This window comes from Capsicum annuum, chromosome 4, assembly GCF_002878395.1.
Source record: "Capsicum annuum cultivar UCD-10X-F1 chromosome 4, UCD10Xv1.1, whole genome shotgun sequence".
Classification (NCBI taxonomy): Eukaryota; Viridiplantae; Streptophyta; class Magnoliopsida; order Solanales; family Solanaceae; genus Capsicum; species Capsicum annuum.
The window spans coordinates 176,228,089-176,237,797 of record NC_061114.1 but is presented as its reverse complement, the minus strand read 5'-3'; the positions used below and the strand labels follow the sequence as shown (position 1 = coordinate 176,237,797).

The window sequence follows — 9,709 nt, the reverse complement described above, 5'->3', positions numbered from 1 at the left end:
AATTTTTAATTATAAGCAATTTATTTAAAACATAAGCGACCTCTTACAGTCTCTTATTTAAGCATGTGGAAAATGAAATTGTGAAAAATAAACCTCATTAAGTCGCGTTGTGCATTTTCTGAAAAATGAAAATGCAAAATAGCAACCCCATGAGGTCTCTTTTCTACAAAAAAAAAAAAAAAAAAAAAAAAAAAAATAGCGGCAATAACAACTTTTACAAATGCCTACCATTTTAATTCAATTCAATAATATATAAAATAGAATCAATTTAATCGAGCTCCAAAAAACTCTCACCAATCAATCAAACTATAACAAACACAAGTAGATATAATCCAATAACCATTAATTGAAAATCAAATTTAAATAACTTGAAATTGAACGAACAAAATATGGAAGTCGTAATGTTCAGACTACTTTAAATTTTTAATGCATTCAAAAACACTTAATAATTCAAATAAGCCATCATAAAGTATAAAGTTTAGATTATCTAACACAATATTCAACTTTAACAATGCGTCGGTGTATGTCCACATAGTAATCCTCATAATCTTCATCTCTGATGGGCTCCTCAATCACATCTCTGTATTGACCATATACTTCATATGAAATAGGTAGATAGGGTGATCAAGGAGGCATACTACATCATTGGGACAAGGGGGAATCCCCTGGAAGCAAGTAATGCATCGAATTGGGCCTTTGCATATACTGTATATCCTTTTGCCTTTCCCCATCCTGCGAGGCCTTGGCTTCGCTAGATAGCTCAGCTATTTGCCGCTTCAAAGCCAAAATCGTCTTCTTTGACTCATCATCGTTATCGTGGGACTACTGACGCCTTCTAGTTCCAAATGAAATTCACGAAACGTTTGTTGGGGCAATTCATAAGCATATCCATACCTACTCAGGCCACCCACCGCATCTAACCATATTCTCTCATTCTGCTCTTTGACTAAGTGGTAGGTCCCGACTATCTTCTAGCAGAATTTGGCGAAAATCCTCTATGAATGGCAAATATCGATTCTGAATTTAATGATAATAATATTAGAATATAAATTTAGAAAATAAAGTAATTACCACTAGAAATAGAGGCTTACATAGGTCAGCTGAGCTGAGCTCGTGGCTCAACCCAAACATCAGGATCTCCATGGATTTTCTTCTTCCTTGTGTGTGTAGCTTTGAATGCCTCGGCCTGAGTTATTGATCTCCCAAGTTCCTTTTCCTGTAAACAAAATTAATTGAATTTTAATTGCTATGAAATAATGATTACGAAACACTGACTGAAACATTAAAAATATTCCATGTATATTGACTGAAGTTGATGTCTCATTCTGAATAACCGATGTACCAGAAAGGTTCTTTATATAAAGTAGATACACAATTCAACAATATTCTTCTCTTATATTTCTCGTAATTAGATACTAAAAGTTTAGCAATAATTCAGACGACACTATCTCAATTTATTGTTTATAACCAGAAATTTGTGTAGTAATCAGTATACACCTAAACTAAACGGACTGAAAATTTAAAAGAGAAAAAAATGGGCAGATTAGTAGAATATGTAACACAGGACAAAAAACAAAGTAAGAAGAACTGTGTGCGCACATAGCCGTGGTTATCCAGAGGGCTCCATAACTTTACTAATGCAGCTCTAGTTTCTTCTACAGAGAACTAAATTCAATAGCAAGTGAATGCTCATACGTATATTATCAAGAGATTTGTGTTGCTTACTTACCTTGGCATATCTACAGATTGTCTTCAGTATTTTCTTCTATAGGTCAATAATGGCTTACAGAGGTAGAGGTTGAGATTGCTGATGAATCACTAAGAAATCAACAAGTATAAATTGGTTCAACATAATCCCACAAGTAACTTTTGGGGATTGTAGAGTATACGCAAACCTTACCCCTACCTGATTGACATAGAGATATTGGAAGGGATTGTAGAGTATACGCAAACCTTACCCCTACCTGATTGCCATAGAGATATTGTTCCAATAGACCCTCGGCTTAAATAAAGCAAGTACAAATTGGTTCAAACTCATGAAAAATAAAAACAGATGAAACAAATGAGATTCAAGTTATCAGACTAGTAACAATGCTGACAAAATCAGACCACACAATCAGATTTCTCATAGAAAACTTTGAACTCTATGAAGTCTAAAGGAAAGCTTCCTAGATAAGTAGTGAAACTCTTCAATTGGGTAGACAATTATTCTGGCAATATTGACAGAGATTCACAAGAGGAAAAAGCAGGAAGAAACAAAAACGTTAATGTAATATTCAGAATCTCAGCCTCTGAATAGGCTAAATATACACCGATATCATTCAACCAGACTCACCAACTTAAACATCTTAATACAAAAATATTTCATGTAATAGAGAAGATCATTTCAAGTAATCTACAGCATCAACTCATCAAACTGTTTCCTGAGGTCTGGTAGAAAGACTCACCATTAATAGCAGAAAAATAATCATAACTAGAATCTAAAATCCCCGTTGTTGGATAATTAAACAAATATCCCCGAGTCTCTTAATGAGTTCCTCTGTGAGAAAACTATCACTTTTATAGGTCCTAGAAACATAAATCAGAGCTCTACTATGTCATATATATCTGGAGGTGACGGTGACAAATTACAATTAAATTGAATCATTGATGTAGGCTTTTTGACTGCTAAGCTTTGTCAGAAACCAAATCTACTGAGTAGTAGACTAGAAGAGTTGATAGGTGAAGTTGATATTGATGTTAAGAAGCCTGTCACTAGTAAAGGCTCAATTCCTAATTGGCAATCGTCTTCGGTTCTATCGGAGGAAGAGATGAACTTGGTGATGTATCACATCTATTCATGCTATCAAATTGCAAGCAAGCAAATTTCTGATGCGACGGGTGCAACTATGCTTGTGTAGTAACCTTTGGTTCCGTAAAGTTATTATTTATGGTTCTGGGTTCCCGCTCTTCTCCTTGTCTCTAGTTCTTCAAGTTCTGTTTTGGAATTAAAGATGTCATATTTTCAAATTAATGGTGTTGATTAGATTAATTAAACCAAGATGTTAACCATGATTAGAATTTCATGTTTTTCCTTACTAGATTTCTAAATATTCCAACAAGTCTGCTTTCCAGATTTTTGAAATTACAATAATCTTTACTGGTGACATTGAGAGAAATGGATAATGATGGACCATTGAGAGAGGAAAATTGGGATCATCTCAGCAATTTGCCTAGCAGCTCGAGAAGTAGGAAAGTTGTTCGTGGATGAGGAGGTGGTCGTCCGTGAAAGCTGCAGAAAGGAACTGCTGGCAAACTATCAGAATCTGGCAGGGCTGTTGTAAGGCCTACTGAGACGTTAACTCAAGTAATTATTAAGCAGGGAGAAATGCATAGGCAGAGACATGTACAAGGTCTCCGAACTATCAGGAAGAGGAGAATAGAGAAGAAAATTGTTAGCTACAAACACTATTTTTTCGTATACTAGAATTTCATGTTTTTCCTTACTAGATTTCTAAACACTCCAACAAGTCCGCTTTCCAGATTTTTGAAATTACAATAATCTTTACTAGTGACATCGAGAGAAATGGATCATGGTGGACCATTGAGAGAGGAAAACTGGGATCATCTCAGCAATTTACCTAGCAGCTCAAGAAGTAGGTAAGTTGTTCGTGGGAGAGAAGTCGGTCATCTGCGCAAGCTGCAGAAAGGAACTGCTAGCAAACTATCAGAATCTGGCAGGGCTGTTGTAAGCTCTACTGAGACGTTAACTCAAGTACTTATTAAGCAGGGAGAAACGCATGGGCAGAGACATGTACGAGGTCACCGAACTTTCAGGAAGAGGAGAATAGAGAAGAAAATTGTTGAAGAAACCCAACCAGATTATTTGGGTGATAGAAGCAGCCGGCTGTGTCTTGTAGTATCACCTAGAAAGCTTGTGAGGGAATAGTTTGGCATGAATGTAGAAGGAATAGAAGCCACAAATGACAACAGTATTAGTTTCCAAAGTGAACAGACCAAATGAATTAAGTAGGAACCTAAGAAGTGGAAGAAATATTGAAGGAATATATAGCAAATACGGGGAGTTAAAAAACTTATATTATCAATTTGCCAGCTCTATATGTCTTGTACTTTAATAGGTACTGAGGCAAATGGCTTTTCTTTTATAATAGTATGCTACAAAATATATAATTCAACTTTTGATAGGAAGGCAATAAGTCCAAAAGAAAAATAGAAACAGAACATAAACCAAGACATTAAAACCCGCTGAGATCATCCCCGTGCTTACACAGATGAGCAGATGCGTGAAAAATTTACACCGTGAGACCCTTATACAACAAAAATGATATCTCCCATGCTGAAGTATTTCAGATTTCTAAGAGAAATAACAAACATAACATGTTCTTAGCCCTCAAATTTGTCCAGAATAAATGTATATTGTTGTACTATCTATCCAAGCAAAGGAACCACTCAATCGATTATTTACAGTAATCAATCTGAATATTTCACTCATGCTTCAACCGCAACTTCACGACTTTGTTAGGAGTAAGGACTTCCTCATTGTTCAAATCCTTTCTTTCCTTTACATAATCTTTTCACTCTTTCCTCACAAATAAAAGAAACACTAGTGCAACTGAATATTGAATGAGAACAAAGTGCAACAATCTGTTAGCTTTGTGCTATTTGAGATAATATCAAAATAGCTAAATAACCATTTAGAAGATTCAAATCTCAAAACTTAGGATTAGAGAAAGAAGCCACCTATTCTTTCTCCATACACTTCTTAACTACGATTTCCTACAGTTCATTAGAGCCAACCAAGTATTTATAGACGTCAATTTGCTTATGTTTGTTGAGAATTCGATCACGCAACTTCTGTTCTATCTATCTATTAAACAGAAAACCCTAACTGTACCTGGTGCAGAGGCAGAATTTTCACTAACGGAATTCAAAATATAAAGAAGTAGATATGGTAAGAATCCAAGGAGATTCAGCATATACTATGTATACATAAACATAATTTATAGCTAAGGGTATTTGGACAAACCCCCTTGCGCCCCCTAACTCCGCCTATGGCTGCACCTAGTGACTTCATCTATGTCACACACAACCTAAAATAGAAAATAGAGCTTCTAAGTATTTATGGCCTCACACTACAGAAATTCAGAGCAAGAAATAGGAGATCAATACCATTTCGTTCATGAAGTGATAGAAAATCATGAAGCAAACCACAGAATGAAGTGAACCACTTTAAGAGATGGTTTTACACTACTAATGTTGTCCCCCCCCAACCTCGGACCTTTCAACCAATTCATTTGGACTACTTCATCCTACATTTTGTTAAGTCCATCCGTAGCCAAGATGAAGAGGAATGGTGAGAAAGTTCCCTGTCACAGAATCTTTAAATCCCACTAGAGATCTGTTAACCAACACTAAAAGCTTGACTTGTAGAGATGTTGAACTTGATCTATCTGATACACCTATCAGAAGACCCTATTTTCCTTAACTTAGAGATAGCATATGACCAATTGAGTTGAACAAAAGCTTTCTCTATGATCCAACTAGCAAAAAACACATGCTTCTCTACTTAAATAAACATAATTAGGAAAGTTATAATGAAAAGTCTAAAAATCTGAATTCTAATTGTACTCCTCTAACTAGTATAGTATAAATAGATCCATATATTTCTAACTGGAATGCTCCTCTCTTTAATTTTCTTTCCTTGCCGTAACTCCAGTAAAGTAGAATAGTAATATATTAACATCTATATGAAGTATGGCAAGCAGTAGTTGCAACAAGTCATTCGGCATCAACTACATGCTGCCAAAGCCAGAAGAATGTAGTGTATTAGATTTGGCACTAATACTCCAGTAAAAATACAACAACAACAAACCCAGTGTATTCCCACCTAGTGGGGTCGGGGGGTAAGATGTACGCAGTCCATACCTCTACCTCTAAAGAAGTAGAAAGGCTGTTTCCGATAGACCCCCGGCTCAAGTCACGAGATACCACACAAACTCATAGTAAAGCACAGCACTAGGTTACATAACATAAATACAGCACCCATAAGTATTAGAAAACAGAGGAAAGCACACAGATTCGTAATAAAACATGGAACACGGAATCATAACAAGAATAAAACCCCCACCAAGTAATTCCCTACACTAGCGACCCAAACCGGCCCTAGTCTTCTGCCCTAATTCGCGTCCTCCAGACCTTCCTATCTAGGGTCATGTCCTCGGTGAGCTATAACTGCTCCATGTCCCGCCTAATCACCTCACCCCAGTACTTCTTCGGCCTACCCCTACCCCGCCTAAAACCATCCAATGCTAGCCTCTCACACCTACGAACCGGGGCATCCATGCCCCTCCTCTTCATGTGTCCGAACCATCTCAATCGGGCTTCCCGCATCTTGCACTCCACTGGAGTCACACCAACCTTCTCCCGGATAGTCTCATTCCGAACTCTATCCCCTCTAGTCAGCCCACACATCCAGCGCAACATCCGCATTTCTGCCACCTTCATTTTTTGGATGTGGGAGTTCTTAACTTGCCAACACTCCGCTCCATACAACATGGCCGGACGGACTACCACCCTATAGAATTTGCCTTTCAGCTTGGGCAGCACCTTCTTATCACACAACACCTCGGACGCGAGCTTCCACTTCATTCATCCCGCCCCAATACAGTGCGAGACATCCTCGTCAATCTCACCGTTACTCTGGATCACGGACCCGAGATACTTGAAACTATCCCTCTTACATACCTCCTGTGATTCCAGCTTCACTACTACCTCATTCTCCCGCCTCACGTCATTAAACTTGCATTCCACATATTCTGTCTTGCTTCTGCTCACCCTGAACCCTTTAGACTCAAGAGTTTGCCTCCACACCTCTAATTTGTCATTCACACCCCCTCGAGTCTCATCTATCAGAATTACATCGTCTGCAAAAAGCATACACCAAGGCACCTCCCCTTGAATACGTCGCGTCAACACATCATCACCAACGCAAACAAAAAGGGACTAAGAGTAGATCCCTGATGCAATCCTGTCAAGACAGTGAAATGCTCTGAGTCTCCTCCCGCCGTCCTCATCTGAGTTTTCGCTCCATCATACATATCCTTAATTGCTCTGATATATGCCAGCGGTACTCCACTCACCTCCAAGCATCTCCAAAGCACCTCCCTGGGGACTTTGTCGTAAGCCTTCTCCAGGTCGATAAATACCATGTGCAGGTCCTTCTTCCTTTCCCTATACTGTTCCACCAACCTCCGCACCAGGTGAATTGCCTCCGTCGTCGAGCGGCCAGGCATAAATCCAAACTGGTTTTCCGAAATAGACACTATCCGTCTCAGCCTCACCTCGACCACTCTCTCCCAAATCTTCATAGAGTGACTCAATAACTTAATCCCCCTATAGTTATTGCAACTCTGGATGTCACCCTTATTCTTATAGAGAGGGATCATGGTACTCCACCTCCAAGCCTCGGGCATCTTTGCCGTCTTGAAGATTTCATTAAACAATCCAGTCAACCACCTTACACCAGCCTCTCCAACGAACTTCCAAAACTCCACATATGAACAAATGACTAAGATGCTATGAACAAAAAAAATATGGGACAAAAAAAATTCCTAGATTGCCCTTATGAACAAATGACTAAGATGCTATTTACACAGAGATTGATTATTTTTATTTCCATTCTAGTCCAAAAGATTTTCCTAGCAATTGATAAACCTTTGTCAAAGTTCGGCAATGCGATTGAATACTGGCTTAACCTTCAAAACGTTAACGGCAGATTACTTCTTAAGAGGTACTATAACCTTTTTCCTAATTTACGTGACACTTTTTGTTTTTTATGTGTGCTATCTTTTGGTTAAATTAGTGTGATGATTTGTAGGTAAAATTATTGTATTACCAGATAAGAAATCAGTGGCCTTCTTGTCATTTGTTGGTAATTTGGATAAAAGAGTTGAGTTGTATATTAAGTGTGTTGAAGTTGGAAGTAAAAGATACAATGAGGCAATCAGCATCATGGCTGCCAAAGCAGCTTATGAGAACAAAGCATTTATTGAAACTACTGTCAAGGATCACTAGAAGGTAAACTAGATAGCACATTAAGTGTATGGTATGAATGAAAAATGTTTTCTTTACTTTTTTTTGTGTGTTGAATACGTAAGCAAAAACATATATTCTAAGAGTATTTGTATATAATCTAAGCAAAAGTTATGAGAGTTGCGCATTGGAGCTTTGAGGATGGGATGATATGGAAAGACCCTACTTCTACTAGGATAGTTATTTTCCTCAATTTCAATGAACTTGTGTTTACAAATCAAACATGAAAAAATAAGAAAAGGTTTCAGACATGCACCCATTAATAGAGAAACCCCTAGGACAACACATTCTCTCATTAATAAGTCATGCGCAGCATGAATCTGAATTAGTTGGGCCAGTGGACTAAAATAAGTTGTTGAGAAAAAAAAGAAACAAGCTGAGAAACAGTGTACTGTTTACATTTCTAAGTCAAAGTATACAGTTTACATTTCACTCTCAAACAATTGAACTTCACAGGCTGAGAAACATAAATATGTGCGCAAGGGGGGAATAATAAATAAAAAGATAGCAAATCCACTACTGTACAGAACAACGAAACTCATCTATCTCGGAGAACCCCAAAAATAATGGCCCAAAACTCAGTGCCACTACACAGAATCTGCAGCTTCTAACTCATTAATCTTAGCCCTCTGGATGTGATTACTAATTAGCTACAAATCATGTAAAAACCACACTTTCAGTTTCTAGGAAACAAAAAAGACAGGTTTGAAGATGAAAATTCCAAACACTGTTGCCCAAATTCAACCACCCAATACGCTGAATAATTCCTCAAACGTCTATGCATTATCCCTGAATATTTTTCAGTTCTCACCATTGAGAATATCCAAATAAAATCTATTTGCTAGAACTAAAAATAAATCACAGGGAATGCTGAAATTTTTACAACTCTTATCCAGTAACAAGAAGTAGCAACACATATTCAATCGGAATGCATAAATCTGAAACTCATTTCTAAAACAAGACAACAAACGCCCAACTATTCATTACAATCTACACATTTTGAGAAAATTAAAAGAGACACAAGAGATTCATAGATTCACATTCTATTTTATACATAAAAAGAAAATATCAAATCTTGCAACCTTACTTGGAATGAAAGAGCCGACGGCGGATTTGAGAGAAGCTCGAATTTGAGAGAGGGAAGAAACAAATTTGAGAGAGGGAGTTTTGAGACAGACGGATTTGAGAGAGAAGGGAGCTCACCCTCTTGAATTGGGATTTTAAAAAAAAAAAAAAACTATAATAATTATTATTTTAAAAGTAAATAAATATTTTGACTTTGCACTTCTTCAAATAGCGATAGATAATTATTTTGAGTAATAAATATCAATTTATTAAAATAATAGCGACCTCACGATGTGGTAATGTTTAAAAATTTTTATTGACCTACTTTATATTTTATAAATTTTTAAAAATAATTTACTAGTGCTAAATTTTTCAGCATTTTATCTTCGACCCTTTAAAGTCTTTATTATTATTATGCAGATTTTTTTTTAGCATTTTGACTTCATGAGGTCTCTTTATTTTAAAATAAATTAAAAAAATAAATTAAGGGGATAAGCGACCTCATGAGGTCTCTTATTTTCGACATACTTTTGAGGTCTCTGATTTTAGGTCT

General features: G+C 36.9%; 1 long non-coding RNA gene across 1 annotated transcript; it reads right to left on the bottom strand.

The window, feature by feature from the left end:
• Positions 1-346: 346 nt before the first annotated feature.
• On the bottom strand, positions 347-9,359 carry LOC107867728. Its single transcript, XR_001673291.2, has 3 exons — positions 9,179-9,359; positions 1,092-1,216; positions 347-1,017 (listed from the first exon to the last, which is right to left on the bottom strand). It is a non-coding gene; the product is annotated as an uncharacterized LOC107867728 (long non-coding RNA).
• Positions 9,360-9,709: the final 350 nt, after the last annotated feature.